Source organism: Pseudopipra pipra, chromosome 4 (assembly GCF_036250125.1).
Source record: "Pseudopipra pipra isolate bDixPip1 chromosome 4, bDixPip1.hap1, whole genome shotgun sequence".
NCBI classification, from domain to species: Eukaryota; Metazoa; Chordata; class Aves; order Passeriformes; family Pipridae; genus Pseudopipra; species Pseudopipra pipra.
The window spans coordinates 68,216,718-68,233,404 of record NC_087552.1 but is presented as its reverse complement, the minus strand read 5'-3'; the positions used below and the strand labels follow the sequence as shown (position 1 = coordinate 68,233,404).

At 43.4% G+C, this 16,687-nt stretch overlaps 1 long non-coding RNA gene across 1 annotated transcript; it reads left to right on the top strand.

The window, feature by feature from the left end:
- The first annotated feature begins 15,125 nt into the window (after positions 1–15,125).
- On the top strand, positions 15,126–16,005 carry LOC135413883 (uncharacterized). The gene is made up of 2 exons (XR_010430463.1): positions 15,126–15,236; positions 15,802–16,005. It is a non-coding gene; the product is annotated as an uncharacterized LOC135413883 (long non-coding RNA).
- The last annotated feature ends 682 nt before the right edge of the window (positions 16,006–16,687 follow it).

The window sequence follows — 16,687 nt, the reverse complement described above, 5'->3', positions numbered from 1 at the left end:
TTTTCAGAATTAGAGCCTCGGAATGAATTGAAGAAAGAAAGGGGGAAGAAGGAAAAAAAAGAAAGCGAGCCTTGCACACTTTCCTAATTGCTCGTTAGAACCAATGGCCTTTGTGGTTCCTTCCCCCTGTGTCTTCTTTATAAAAGCATTTGCACAAGACATTGCTATTGTCTGCCAGACAGCCTCAGGGTAGGACAAAATGAACTAATTGATTTGCAGTTATGTCGTGGTGAATAGTGCTAAACATCCATCTGCGGATTCCTTGTGAGGAGTGATTAATAATTTGTACTCCTGGGCCTAGGAGCCTGAATACCCTTTTTTCATGTAAAACCGAAGCGTTTCATTCTCTCAGCATCACAGATATCTCGTCTACATTGTGGGTTACAAGGACGAGGTCAGGAGTGCCATGCCTGCATTGCTGCACAGGCAGTTGTCTATGTGTGGGTAAAACCCAGCACGGTGGTGGGATTAATGGGAATTTGTAAAGCTGACAACACACAGCACTGTACAGCATGCCTGCTACGGCCATTCCAGTGCAGATGTTCCCGATCACTTGTCATTGTTCCAGGGACGAAGGATTTTGCATGTGTTTTCAAAGAGAGCACTAAGAGACTTAAAATTTCGTTTCAAACATGGAACCAAAGCCTAGATTGAGACAGTTAGATGAATTAGGACTTGGCTTTGAATTTAATGGGGTTTGTGAACACCATTTCTATAACCACCAGAGGGAAAACCCTAGAGCCAAACACACGCAAGGAGTTTCAAAGTCAATACAAAACATTTCATTCAAATACCACCTACGTGTTGAAAAATACATGCAAAATACCTTAAACTGTCCAGTAACAGGGAAATCAGCAAAACCTCTCAACAGGAGTTCCTGCCTGTGGACCTGCTTTACCAGGACATCCCTCCTGTCAGAGCTGCACACTTCAACAATTTAAATGGTGAGCCCAAGGCGGTGGGCACTTTGTCTTTGTCTGAACTCAGTCAGCTGTGACAGCCTGTGATCTTCTCTCCCAGCCATATCTCATGGTCTTTGTGGTTGTGTCCCCAACTCCACTGCTCATTCTTGGTCCTTTCCATCTCCACCTGGTATGAAAGCTCATAGCTGCTCTCTGAGCCATTTCCTGCTTCCTAATGAAAACTATTGGCCTCCTGGGGGGAAAAAAAACATTGACTCAGCCAACTCTTAATGAAGTCATCTGTTTTCATGGTGTTACTGGTGCCCTCTACTTTCCCAGCTCATTAAAAAAATTAACAACCTTTGGATACATCCAAAGATCCAGAGATGAGATCTACCTGGTCAGAGTAAATCAATTTCAGTGGAAAAACATTTTTCTTTCCCTTGTGACCCATTTTTACTTCTTCCTACATTAACTACATTCTATCCCATGCTTTGAGCATTTTGTCTGGGCACATCTACATTGATAATCAGATGCCTGTGAAGCCTTGCCTAGCTGTTAGCTTGCTCCCTGCCTGGTTTGGACTCCAGACAGACTTCTCTGAAATCAAACTAAGGCATAGTTCTGGGAATGGTTCTCTACAGGAACTGATCTGATGCCTCAGATTTGGCTCCCTTTGTATTTCACAGTCCTGCAGGCTTTGAAACTTTAAATATTCCCTGATGCTCTGCTGTGTACTCACCACCAATCCCACTTATGTCCCATGCCATAAAAACCCCCTCGGTGGGCTGCTCATGCCACTTGCTCTCAGAGACAAGGACTTACTGCTGTCCTTTCTGAGAAGCATGGACACAGCCTATCTGTCTGTGACAGATAGACATAAGGTGGGAGACAGCTTTGTTTGGTTATGCCACATCTGGATCTGGTTTCCTTCTTGGAAGCCTTGGATGAAGCTTTTACAAGCACTTCTTCCCCTGCAATAACCAGAAGGGCAAAAAGAGACAAAGGTTTTTAAAAGACTGCGCAAACCTAAAACACTTACATGGTAAAACAAGCCAAGAACATTTAATTATTCAGTTTTCTCAGACTCCAACAGTCAGCCTGGCAATGCCTGGTTGTTTTCCACTCCTGATAGGTAAGAGCTGCTGGGGAAATCAGCTCTTCTGAGTGATGCACTGCAGCGTATTAGGTAAAAGTAATTACTGTAAGTGCTTACCAAGAATATCTTTGGGTAATGTATTTGATATAGTTCTGAAAATTATTATGTGAGGAAATGATGAGAAGAGAGAATAGAAACTTCCTATTTCAGGGAACTTTACCTATAACCTTTTGGGGGTGATAGGTTCTGGCCACTCATTAGATGTAGTGGGAAAGCTTTATAAATGTGTAGTGTTGTAACTGGAGCGATATTAGATTGGGTGTAGCTTTAAATGAAAACAGGATCCATCTAGAAGAGTGTTAGTGATGCAAGATTGATGGTCCCAGGGATTTCTGTGGACCAATGGAAAGAGCAAGGCTATGGGTATGCTGTCTTATTCTTTCTTTTTCACTTGGGACAGCTGGGGCTAATTTAGCACTCTGCGAATGCTATGACCTGAGCTTAAACAGATGAAGTGGACAGGTTTGGATGCTTTATGGTAACATACTGCTTATAATCCATGATCTTGAATAGCAGTATAAGTGCTCCTTGTTATATCTCTGAGTTTCCTGAGAGTAACAACAGTCAGTCAGCTTTTCCACACTGTTGAGCTGACTTGTGAAACTCATTGCTACAGTAGATGGATGAGGCCAAGAGTATAGTCCAATTCAGAAAAATCAGTAGGAACATAAGAGAGAACGTCATTAGTCATAATGATCTGTCTGTTACATTCCTACTGATTTTTCTGAATTTGACATTCACTTGTACAAATCCATATAGCACCCACATCTTCAATACTGGAAGCAGTTTGGGTTTGTCCAATTCAAAAAGAGATATAGTAGAAGTACGGACAAAGATGGACCTAACTACAAAATAGCTTTTTTTTCAGGGATTAAGGTCACAAAGTCCCCAAGCAGGTTTCCCCAGATCAGAATAAGTTAAAGGAGACAGATCTTTGCCCCACCTGTGGTTTAGTTGTGGAACCCTTTGCAGAAGGAGCAGTGGGTGCAGGAAGCAAGTTCAAAAAGTATTTAGATACAATGTAAAAAAATCACTGAGGACTGTTCAAGAGGAGCATACCACCATTAAATAAAAAGTTCCCAAGGTCCTATGTCCCAGACTGCTGGAGTGGGAGGAGGATGTTCTGAGGTAGCATCATTGCATGCTGTCCTAAAGTTTGCTCTTACCTATGCACCCTTTTAAGCTGTTGAAAAACAGTAAGTCTGTGGCAGTAGCAGAACTAAAATCCCCATCTCCTGAGTCCTTTAGCTGATGACTCCGGGCAGTTGACAAACGGAGCCCACAAAATTTAGCTTTATCCCAAGCAGGGATACAAAGTCAAAAGTCTGGGCTCTGTTTAGTGAGATAAAAGACGCTGAAAAATGTTCAGCTTCAGCTTTTCCTGCACAATTGCAACATCTGACAGGCAGTTAAAATTTACCCAGTTGAAATGAGAGGTGTAGCTCTTGTCAAAGCAGAAAGGCAGCCTCGGAAATGTGGACCCGTAGTGCAAAGTGCCGGGGTGTCCCATCCCTCTGCCCAGCCTTCCCGGGAGGAGAGGGTCTAGGGACGTGACCCGCGGGTCTGTCTGCTGTCTCAGGTTCTGCACCAAAAAGGATGCAGAGGAGGGACAGCACGGCAGCACCCAGCCCGCAAAAACCCTCGCATTTCTCCCATCCTTCCCGTGCAAGGCTCGGCGACAGAGGTGGCACCGAGGAGAAAGAAGGAACGTGCCCCTCGCTCCCCCGAAAGCCCTGGCGTCTCCGGCCACTTCAGACAGAGCCATTGAGTGGGGCGGAGAGGCTGCGCTTTGTGCCCCTTCCCAGAGGACTGCCTCCTCTCCATTTGTTTACCACACATCCTGTCTTCCTTTCTGTTTGTTTCACACATCATCGCCTTCATTAATCGTCCTCCCCGCTCCCCATTTGGGCCTTTGGATTTTCGGCTCGCCATGGGTAATTCTAATTACCTCAGACATAAAAAAAATAAAATAAAATAGGAGCTTAAGTAGGTGCACTTCATTCTTCAACTGCCTTTTACAAGCAGTTCAGTGCTGGCTACCAAGGGAATCTGATTAAACTAATTACCCTGATTGGCTTGTTTAATCAACTGCTTGGTTTAATTGGGCCTCGCTAATGCGGAGTGGTGGAGTCCGTGGTGCGTAATGTGAGAACCAGGAGACCCGTAACACCGGCGGTGACACCACTACAGAAACCAGCCCGCATTCCCAGCCTAACGGGGGGACTTTAATAAATGCAGACCTCAGCTGAGAGCCCAACTGTATTCTCAAGAGCCTGAATGGACTGGAGGTTTTAGTGATAATTAAAATTGCTAGGAAAAAAAAAAAAAAAAAAAGGAAAAAAAACCTCAACCCTTTCTCATTAAAGGACTTGTCCTTTCCCTTCCCCCTCCCAGCCTCCAAACTCGAAGCAATATCGGGAATCCTGTCTGCCTCTTTCAAACAACACTTCAATTCATCAGGGCAAAGAATCCCTCCTCCTTCATCTCCCCCCATCCCTGAGATTTTTTACTTCTATTTACAGTGTGCAAGGCCGAAAGTAAATACACAGACAACACGGTTACAAATTACCTTGTACTAGGTAAATCCACTCTGAGTACCTGGGGAGTTTGTGGAATACAAACAGCTTCTGTGTAAGCATCCTAGCAATAATGGGCATTCCTATAGCTCTAATTAGTAGGACAATAATAACCTGGAGAGCATCCCTTTCCTCATCCTATCTCAGCACTGATTCCCCACTCAATTCCCTGCCCTCCACTTGCTCTCACAGTGGGGAGGGATGAGGAGGAAGAGCCAAACACACGCCTGGCTTAGCAAAGCTCCACTCATCTGAGTCCAGTATGTTTTATGGTGACATGCAGATTGAATTTGCTACTCACTGAGGATTTTTCCCACAGCCAACGACAGACTGGCAGACCGGTGGGCATTGGCATGAGTATTAAACCCCAGCAGTCAGCACTATATTCCAGCACAGTTTTTCCCTGTGCCACAGTGTGCGCCCACTTGGGCACAAATCAATGGCATGCTCAATTGTCATAAATCTCCTTTTACCATCTGTAAAATGCAGAATATAGCAGCAAAATAATGTGGAGATGAAAAAACTTGGGACATATGTAAGGACCTGGTAGACACAGCCAGTGAGTGATCCTGAAGCATTCCTAGCAAAATTTTTCGAGGTGGTCTCACCCCCTTAAAAGCTGAGGGTTAAATTAGCTGGCAACATGTAATATTTATTTTAAACTGTCCTCAAAGCTGACTCTCCTCTTCCCTGCTAGAATGGACAGTGAGCTGAGATTAAATACATTTTATAGGGAAACCTATTCAGCTTTGCCTATCTCGAGATTCTCATACCCTTCACACCCCACCTTGAGACAACATGAGACACCACCAGCGTCTCCCAGGTGACTCTTCATGACATCTGCACCCACTGTGTCCTGCACCAGGGTTCTTTGTCTTCTAGTGTATTTGTAAAGCGAGTAGGACTAAACTATGGAAAGGAGCTTATACCACATTTCTTTGCTATCTCCTGCCACCCAAGCACAGGGGCTTTTGGGACTTCATAATCTGAGAGGACAGCATTATAGAGGTGGTGTTCTTTCTTCTGTCTATTCACTCCCAAAATTGCCTGTCTAGACCCAGTGGAACTAATATAACTAAGATTGGAACAATTCTACAGTTAATTTAACTACTTTGACTCCAGGTGAGGCATGGATACATCTGTCTTGTCAAGGTGGGAATTTGTTGAATCAGTGGGCATCTAGGACTAGATTACCAGAAAAGGAAGAAAATAATTAAAGCAAGCCTGTTTAAATTTCAGCTGCTTCAGTCCTTTATCAGACTGAGCCACAAGAGAGGGATTTGTCACACCTAACTGTAGCCATGGAAGATATAAATGTATATACATGATGTAACAGCTTTAGACTGCTTTGTACTTGATGCAGAGAAATGGGCATTTATGCCTATTTAAGTTGTCCATTTCACCTTACCCTAGAAATACCTTATTCTTCTGCTTTGTGTGTGAGAGGAGCTTCAGGTGATCTTGGAGTTACAACATGGCGAAATGACTGCCTTGACTGCTGGGAGAAGGACCTTAGGGAAGGCATCAAAGCTCCCTGCAGAGCCCAGCCTATGCTCCTGAGGCTATTGGGGACCTGACATCTAACCAGCCTGGCACCCTCCCGCTGCAAACCATCAGAACAAATCTGGCCTGCCTCCCACTGTGCTCACTGCCTTTATCTCTGAGCTCTGTCCACATGTTGGCCCAACCTCCCCACTTGTGATGGGCAAGGGACTACCCACAGGCATGAACAGATTTACAAAAGGGGTCTGGTCTTATTTATGACCACAAAATCTGAGGGGAAGAAAAGACAGTTCCTCCAGAAGTGGTTGGGTGAACTCCTATGTTAGCCCACATATCCCCTGGTTGCTGCCACCTCCTACCTTGGCACCATACACAGCAGGTTGCTACAAATGGTCTCCAATTGCCCCTTTTTTTTTTTCCCGAGTGAAACACTTTAATGATCTGCAGATTAGTAAAATATGTGTTTGAACTCTGTAAAAATTCAAATGCATGGGATTTTTTTCTAAATCATATATTGTGGAAGTTTCCTTTGCATTGTCTCCCCCGTAACCCACAGCAAATGAACACCATGGCTCTCAAACCCCACTCTAATTACTCTGGAGAGGTGTCTCCTTTTAATTTTGTGGCTTGGTCTGGGCTGAAAAATGTCCATATAAGTGAGTAGGTGAAAGCATTTTAAAACCGCAGGGAGCCCCAGTGTTGAGCTGGAAAGGAAATAAAAAATTTTCTTCTTGGATGGGGTATGTTCTATATCCCAGCTGACCATGCTGGAAAGGTCATTAGACACTGCTCAGCTGGGGTTATCTCACTGAACATCCCAAAAGTACCAGCTGCAGGGTGCCTAAGTTAAAGTCCCAGAAAAAATAATTTTTATGAGGGAGAGTATGGCATTTTTCACTAGAACATACCCAGTCAGATATGAACTGGGGGGGGGGGGACAATAACCATTTGCTAATATTTCTGCACTTTTCGGGTCACTTGGGACAGCGCTGTGGTGACCTCCCTCCCCATCCCTCTGCCTGGCGACATCCATCTGGGACACCTAATGAATGATTGGTAAACATAACTTTTCCCAGCAAGACAAAATCTGTTTCTAACTCATGACCTGCTGACACTCGTTCATTATGTAGCCTTCTTCCGAGAGACAGGCTGTTTAGGAGAACTATTGCCTGGCTACATGCTCTGTACAGCCATCCCTTAATTACAGGACAGACCCTCTTAGTAACTGGGTGATACTGAGGGGCTGCTGACCGGATGTTATATTTAGGGTATCACCACTTAGTGCTTCGCTGAGACTACGCGGTGCCGGGGGACCTGTTGCAGAGCCCGTGGAGCTGGAGGACACGTCCTGGCTGGCCCCATCACTGCTGAAACAGGGCCATATTTCACCAGAGCTTTCTCCCTCAGCCATCCCTCCTCTTGTGTAAAGGATTTCACTTAACACCTACAAAGATCAATGCAAAATTTTTCATGGCTTTTCATCGGCTTTGAGTGAGGCGTTATTTGAAAGTATTTTGGGATACGTGTTAGTTCTTGTGAAATCCTTCGCATTCACAGCTGCTGCACTGTCCTCCATCCAGATGTTTGTCAGAGACCTCCCTCTCCTGTAGGTAATGTCCCAGACTCAGATAAACATGCCTCTGGTGTGCAGCAGCGTGTGGCATTGCTCTCCCATTCCTTGGAGACAAGAAAGATTCATCTAAAGCCAATCACTCCAGCTAGCTATTTCTTGCTGATGAACGAATTAATGACATCTCAGAGAGAACTGATACTTAACAAACACTTTCACTTTCCACTCTTTCAAATGACCCTTTGGGAATTGATGTGAGCTAGAGAGAGTGCTGGTTTTCCCCTCCTCAGAGAGCCTCAGAATGATTCACCTGGCAAGGTAAACAACCTCATCGATCTTATGAGGTTTAGCTGAAGATCGAAGTAATTTGGGCACGCTCCAAGCTTTAGGGTTTTTTTCCTAAAGCCAATTATGTACTAGTTTTTAATGTTTGGTGGTTGCTTTTTTTCCAACTCTGAAGAGCTGCATTAAAACACCTTATTACCATTAGGAGGGAAATATCTACATTCCACTGAACGATGCCAAGTTATCATTACGTTCAAACTGCATTTTAACAGCCTTCACATTTTCAGGGCTTTTCACCTTTGCATTAGTAAACACTCAAAATCCAAGAGCTGTTGAACTTCATACCTTTCTCTATATCCTCTCTGTGTTTCCTAGAGGCATGAGAGCAAGAGGGATTTGATCAAGGTCGAATTGAATCAAAACAATGGAAAGCCAGACAGTTGGCTCTAGAGCCTTGGCAGTGCCAGAAGCAAATAAAACTGCTCTGTGTTTATCACTTCATTCAGTCCAGATGGGCTGTTTTCCCCATACTGCAGTCATCGTCCTGTATCCATACAAAGCCCTGAATGATATTTCCATAGCATGTTGCTTCAATGAAGCTGTCCTAGAGTGGCTGTACTAGTGGTTTTGAAGTTGCCTCTGTGTCTCTCATGTGGTTAGGCTTACAGATGTCTTCTGTGGTCTCTCTTTCTCTATCAGTCATCGTTTCATTCTCATGTCTTCCAGATTTCCAGATACCTCCTGCCTGTGTCTGCCTGAAGAAAGGCACCCTGTAAAGCCCTCCCATGTATTACAAAAAGATCTGCTTCTGGTTTTGCTTCACATAACGCAGTGTATGTTTTGCAAAAACCTAGGAACTGACAATCAGATTATTGATCACAGCCAACAATTCTGGCTCCTCTGTGTCTAATCCTACACTCCCCCCTGGAAAGTGGTTTTAGATTTGTTAAATGAATTTGCAGATGATGAAAAGCTAAGGTCAGATGTATGGGCCTTAACCAGACAGAGTACAGGGAGGAACTTCTTATGTCATTTGCCCTTCTAATTAGACTCAGTCACATACTGTACCATTCCTGCAGCTCAGGCTATCAGTCTCCCTCGGAAAAAAACTTTTATCTGCCCAGCATTCTGCTCCAAATCAGGTCAGATTCAGCTCATTTGCAAACCTGGCCCACATTTTTGTACAGTGGAAGTTCAAGGCATTGAGCATTCCTGCCCATTGCTCCCATCTGCCAGCTGGAAAGGGAGTTCAGCAGAGTAACTGCTGGCAGTAGTGTTGGCTCCCTTTGAAAACAGACTGCAAGAATGGGACAAGAAGGAAGGATCCAGGCAAGGAGCTGGGATTTGAAAGACTCGGAGTTCAAGCTCCTATTCAGACATTCAGCCACAGTCCTGCACCACTCAGGATGAACTCTTTGGGGCACATTACAGCACAGGGTAGAAAATAATATACATACACCTCGAATCCAAGAGTCTGGATCCGCTAGAGTGAGTACAAGCAGCTCAGTTCATGCAGAGAAGATAAGGTGCACCCATTTGGGAAGCTTTCAAGCTCACCTGGCTCTGCTACCAGGTGATGTGTCTCTGCAGTAGCAATAAACATGTTAACAATTGGCCTTGCTGTTATTAACACAGGCATAGCACTGTCCAGCTGTGTCTAGAGACCAGCTTTAAACCAAGCAAGAATATGTCTGCACTCTGTTCCTGACACAAACCCTTAGCGTTTCCCTGGCTTTATCCCTCTAGTAGCACAGGCTTTGCAGTTGCTTTTTAAAGCAGACCTGATTATTTGACCACTCAAAAAATATAGCAGAAAACAAAACCACTGGGCAAAATCAGAAAAAAAACCCAGTAGTATCACTGTCCTCAAGTCTCTGATACCACAAGGCAACCCAGGCTGGTTTCAAGGTGTTTCCTCTCCAAACCCCTTTTTAAAGGGCTGAGTAACCTCATGGGCTTTGCACTGGGCTCTGAGCTGGTGTGAGCAGGGCTGCAGAGGTATAACTGAGCACTAAATATGACTCTGTTTTAGCCCAGTCTGACTCTGGCTGGGCTGTGCACAAAGCCACAAAGCCTGTGTGAGAATGCCCTCAGTCAAGCTCATAAAATGTTGTAGTTTGCAGCTGAGAAGGGATAAATTAAACTAACAAGCATGACAGCTATTTAAAAATAAGAAATCATGTTTCATGGGGTAAAACAACATCTGAGGCCCCAGAGAGTCTGTACTTTGTATTTTTAATAGTCCTTTCACTGCAACAACACTCTCCCCTCCACTTAGCCAGGCTGAAGACCCCGAGTTCAAACATTTCCCCATTGCTCTCTCCCTGGTTTACTGCAGCTCTCATCTTTACTATCATTCCGGATAACTCTCTTTTGTGAGGAAAAGGGCTCATTAGCTAGCAACTGATAAACAAAGAGGAGGGTGGAAGCAGAGGTCCCTGCTCCCCAAAGCAGGCTCCTCTGGGGGCGGTGGTGGCCTCCCACGCAGGACGGCTCCGTGCAGATCCCAGCTGCAGCCTGTCTGCAAACGTGCTGGTGGACAGGCTGTCAGAGGGCTGAGCTGTTCCACACCAGCCTTTTGGGGGAATCGTGTGCTGAGGGTGTGAAAAATCTGTGTTTCAGAAGACTTGCAAAGGCAGAGGGTGGCTGGTTGCCCTGGCCCAGCGGTGGCACTCAGGGAGTGGGTGGCTGCTGGTGACTTCGGGTTTCAGTGGTAGCAGAGGCCCATGAATCCCCATTGCAGGGGACCTGAGGACTTGTCTTCTACAAAAGTCTGCATCTGTTTTGAAAACACCATGACACCCGTATCCATCAGTGTTGCCGGCACACTCTCAGCACTCTGCTGCTTTAAGGAGGGCTAAAAGCAATCAAATGAGAATGCAAATGCAGTTAAAAGTAGCTTTGAAGCAATTTGGCAATGATTGCTAATGGCTCCCTTCTCCAAAGAAGAAAGATAAATCTTAGGATAAATTCCCTGTGAGAACAGATAATCTGTGACAAGATTACATTAATGAAAAAGAGAGATCATCATGCAACCAACCAACTTTTTAGACACATTCACTCAGTTGTTGTTCCTCCAGCTGACAAAATAATGGTGTTCCTTGTGGTCATTAAATTTGGTGAAGACAAAAGACAAGATGTTAAAGTTACTTAAGGCAAAGCAGAAACATTTTTCAATTTGACTTTTCACATGGTGACCGCTATTTGAATGGGGAAGCTGAGGCAGAGAAGTGCAGGACTGGTTGCAGGTAAGAACAAGGTTTATTCTTATGCCTGAAACTCTCAGAGCCTATTATGATTTAAAGCTATTCAGAGAAGAAGCTGATCATGTTTTCTGAAGTTCTAGCAGAAGATAGTCAAAGAAGAGCATTTCTCCATGAGACTTTTAACCAGGGCAGATACAGATAGGACAAGGGGGAATGGTTCTAAACTAAAAGAAGAGAGATTTAGGTTACATGTTAGGAAGGGGTTTTTTACTGTGAGGTTGGTGGGGCCCTGGCACAGGTTTCCCAGAGAAGTTGTGAATGACCCATTCCTGGAAGTGTTCAAGGCCAGGTTGGATGGGACTTTGAATAACCTGTTCTAGTGGAAGGTGACAATGGTAGTTGGAACTAGGTGATCTTTAAGATCCCTTCCAATCCAAAATCATTCTATGATCTTCCTTTTGAAAGCAATTCACAGAGCCCCAAAGACACTGTTAAAATAAGTCTGGATGAATATACAGCATTTAGCCTGCCTTGTTCTCTAAGTGATAAAAAACAAGGGTGTTTGATTTTATCTAAAGAGGACTTAGACAAGGAGTTCATCAGACTGCTTGGTATTGCAGTTTTATTCTCCCAAAGGACAAGAGGAACAGCAAGTCCCAAGAGCCCAGAATTGTCAGATTTGGCCTCAATACAGAGCAGGTAAGTTTTTGGAAATGATCGCTTGGTGAAGCTGAGCAGAAACAGAGCTATCCACAGCTTTCTGCAGACACCCTCAATCTTCCCATGGATTATGAAATAAGTTTTCAGAGGCAAAACCTGATTTTTGGGCTGATGACAATCCTCATGTGATCTGAAATGGAGCTAAGCTGTGTGCTGCAAGTGTGAGCTTTTGCCTTTCTGCAAAGCTTGCTGGAACACGTGTCATTAGCTATGTCTACTTTTGATGAAAAATAGCTTCACAATTGTGATAGAATTTTTCATGGGAAATGTATCTCTTTTTTTTTTTCATATTTCTTGAATAAAAAGTCTGAAAATAATGTGAAAGCCAAGGCTTTACTCTGTAGTGTTTTCTCAAATTTAAATGTTGTCTTTCATTTTCTTTTATTCATTTTTCCTCCTTTTTTCTTTTCCTATGACGAAAATACACATTCCTCTTTTTTCTATATACCTTTCCATACCTGTCCTTTTTCTTTCTCCTAGCTGAGGAAAGGAAAAAGAGGGGATAACAATGAAGAAAAAGAAGACAAAGTATATCAAACACAAATATTTTATTTTTCTAAGAACCTGGAATCAATCAAAATGTTCTATTCACAGCATGAGCATTTTCAAAGAACTCTGTTCATCCCTGTCTTATTTAGAGGTTAAAAAAGCTTTATTTCCTCATGCATGTTGGTGACATTTGCTCCTGTTTTTTCTCTTTAGGACTGGTGTGACTCCTAATCTGTATATTTTACTTCATTTCTCCTACTCTGCACTGGAGGAACATTTTCAAAATCTTCCAGGGAGCTTGGAAGAGTAAATCCTATTTTGAAGAGAAACACAGGTGCTGGGGAGCTCCACTGGTCTCTACACTCACAGTTTGTGCCCGTATGCAAGGGCTGTGACCCACCATCATGTCACTGGGCATTTCCTAATGGTGTTAATCTAACAAGCTGAGTTAACAGCAACAGTAAAAAGCAAGAAATGAGGGATTAGGGGCTGCATCCCTTGGGATACTCCAGTGCAGCAGCCATGTCACAGCTTTCCTCTCTCAGGCACATCAGAGGCAGCCAGAGGATCATTTTGTCCATACCAGGCAGGGCCATCAGCAGTGAAGATGATGAGTCTGTAAAGGCTCTGCTAATCAAGGATTTTGATCCATGGGACCAAAAATGGCCTTTGTTCCAAACAGAAAAATCCATGAAAAATGGTCACAAGAAATAATTTGATCTAACAGGAAACAGCTTCATCAGAATCAGATGTGGAACCCTGTATGCAAATTAAGGCATATGGAAAGCACCTCTTGAAGAAAAAAAAAAAACCAACCCAAACACTGACAAATACTTTCAGAACAAAGGAATAAAGAAGACCGTGTCTTGCAATAGCTGGACACCCATCTGAAGAAATAGTATACATTAACTGCTCTCTTAATGAGTGTGAATTTGGATGTTTGTATCCCCATCCATCCACGGAATGTTCCACAGCCTTGTGATGTGATGAGAAACAAGTGGGCCTGAGCTGTGTGGACACTCACATGTCACAATAAACAATACTTGCTTTACACCTGCAGGCTTGCTGCCAAGAGTGACGTCTGCCAGGGGCCTGGATGGGTAGGTCTGGCTTTGATTTGTCCCTCTCTCCCCATGCCTCAAAGTAGGGACCCTCAGGGTGTGCATAAGACTAAGCACATGCATGCCTTAAGATGCATTTCTATGCAACAATGGTCAAATCCCAAGGAATAAGACTATTTTTTAATTTTTACTTTATTCTTGTAGATGGAGTTTACAAAATTCCTTTCCTTCTACACTTTATGCTTTTTCTATGTCTTGGCAGGGTCTGTGTATGATTTTCTCTTTGCTAAATGGGAGACTTTCTTTTGAGTTATGAATAAAAATACTCCAACAAAGCTAAGGAAGTTGTGGTAGGTTTCATACTCACGTTGATCATGATGCATTGTATGACTTGAATATATATTTTTATGCTCATTTTTCTCTCTTCCCTGTCTCCCACCCCCTTTGTTTATTTTTCTTTACTCCCCATTTTCAATGCCTTTACGATAAAATGCTCTCCAGCATCTTCTCCCATAGTTTTCAGGTGAGTTTGACTTTAATCAAATTAATTCATCCATCCCAACAAGAGAGAACATGCTGAAGTGGCATTAATGCCACTAAAACCGTAGACTTTGTCAGTAGTCGCCTCCAGTGAAAGAAGCTGTTGGTTTCTTTGGTAAAGGGTTACACTAAATGTTATGTGAGTCTGTCAGCCAAAAACCAATAAACACTCAAATGCTGCAGCTCATCAAACACACCTGCCCTTTCATTTTGAGTTGCTTCATAAAATGTCATCAGTCAGTCAGTCTATAACAATGTGCTTTGCCTCCTTTTCCTGCAGACCTCAATGAACACCTGGCACGGACAACATGAATCCCTCACTGTATCAGTTATTAATTAACTCATAGGAATGGCAGAGAAGGATACATTTAGTCTGGCTCTGACATTCCCATTCCTGTTTTAATGCAGAACTGTACCCCCTTCTCAGAAATACGGTGGTAACCCTTGTTGTCAAAATGAATTCTTTGCCTCAGTTGTGCAGACAACTTCAAAAGTTGCTAAGAAACAGCAGTCAGTAATATGATCCCACAGCACTTTTTCAATGGGAATTGCTATTCTGTTTGTGAGATAGGGATGTGGGAATTCCCTGTATCAAAATGAGTTAACAAGCTTTTACTGAAAGTTGGCCAGCTTGAATGATAAAAAGAGCAGAAAAAAAGGCTGATCCTTCTGTCATTAAGCATTAAGAAATGAATTCTGTCCCAAAGAAAAACCTGGTAGTCATGTAAGTGAGGGCAACTTTATGTTATCCCAGTTTTTCAGAGTTGCCTTGAGTTTCCTGGAGAATCCGCGTTGCACTGAAGTCTCAACACTCAGGATTCTCTGAGCCTTTTCCCATCCCACAGGGCAAGGTCAGGATATCCTTCTGTCTTAGAAAACATTGTGCTTTGGTAACTCTCTGAGGCCTTTTGCATTCAGGAAATGTTAGAGCAGCTCTTGGTCTACTCTATTTCATCATTTCATGATGATCTTTAGGCCACTAAGCCAAATGGTGACTAAGCCTCTGGATCTGGCCCTGAATCTTCAACATGATCAGTGTTTGGGCTCTCATTGTCCCTTTCATTTCTGGAAGAAACTTCATTAAATATTTTTTTTTTTTATTTCTAGGAGTTCCTGGCACTGTTTTAGTTCACGCAGACCCCTCACCCTTCAGCGTAAGCCCCCAGGGCTTTGTAGATTCACCATCACTGGTGCCATAGAGAAGACAGGACTTCAAGCAACATAGGTAAAAGTGGTTTTAAGCCAAATTTTATTATGGGTAATGTAACTCAGCTATTGCCAAGGGAACAATGGATGCAACCAGTTGACAAAGAGCCAGTGCTGAGGTGGCCTGTCAACATGGTCCGTTGTGGATCACCCTTTCCTCCTCAATGTGATCACTGGGCAAGCCATGATGCCCTTTGGGCCACAGCACAGCCACCTCCCAAAGGCATCCCCCAGCTGTTCAGTTCCTGCTGCCACCCAAACAGACCAACAGGGCAGCACACACTTGGAAAAAAATGTCACACAGGAACATACACACAGGCACACACACACACCCTACAGGCATCTGTGAATTACGAGGCGTTAAACCCCTCACAGAACTCTGCTGACTTCATAAACCACAAAAATGATGAAATTATTGCCACATAATGAGAAGTGATCCCATCTTTTAGTTTTGTACCCTATGTGAGGCAGGAGCCCTGATTATTTCTCATGCCCTCTTTAGAGACTTCCCAGAAGTTTCTGTGTTTTCTGAAGTGCAGGTTATCTCACACAGTTTCACCTTTTGCTGGTACTTTTTTTTGCAGCAATACCTCTCTCTGTTGCCACCCGTGCACTCAGATGTACCCTATGGCTGTTCCTGAACAAATCCCTCCAGGAGGAAGGTTGCAGCCAAGTGAGAACTTGGTTCCCTTATATTGCCTCTGGCATTTCCTCATCTTGTAGTAATCTTCATGCACAGGAATTTCACATTAAACTGAAATTAAAACAGAGGAAAAGCATCACTAACAGTTCAGATATTTGCCTTAGTGTGGCTCCTTGCTCAGAGCCAGGACCTGAGAGCTGGGGCACAGCAGTTCTGTCAGAAAGAGGCCCAGTCCTGAGAAGAGAGAGGTCACCTTCATCCTCAGGAAACTGTTCTAATATCTAATTATGCTCAGGATAAAAAATTTACATTTTATTTCCTATTCAGCTTTTTCCTGACTTCAGCTTGCAACCACTAGACCCTGTCATGCTTATGTTTGATTAATTAAAGAGGACTGAACCCTTGCTTACCCATTGCCTTTACAGGGAGCCTGTGACCAAGACACGTCTTAATCTCATCCTGATCAGCTTACTAAAAAAATTTAAAATATTCTAGAAATGAGTGCATTAAATAGAACAAAATCAAACCTCAGGGAATTTGGAGCTGAGGTAGCCTAACACTGGATCTCAATGCGTACATAAATATGTACATTTTAAAGTTTAAGCAATTAAAATACCATGTAGACAGAAACTATGGAGTAAATTTAATAGCAGAGGCTTTTGTTTTGTTATGCTATGACTCATTTTGCTTAGTTAGGCACTTTTTGTTGCTGTCATTTTGTTTTGCTTGGGTATTTCCTTAAATCTTAGAAACCTAATTTTGGTCAGTGCTGTCAAACAAACCAGAGCTATGCACAGGCTGGGTTCTCAGTCAGCACCCTGCTCCTG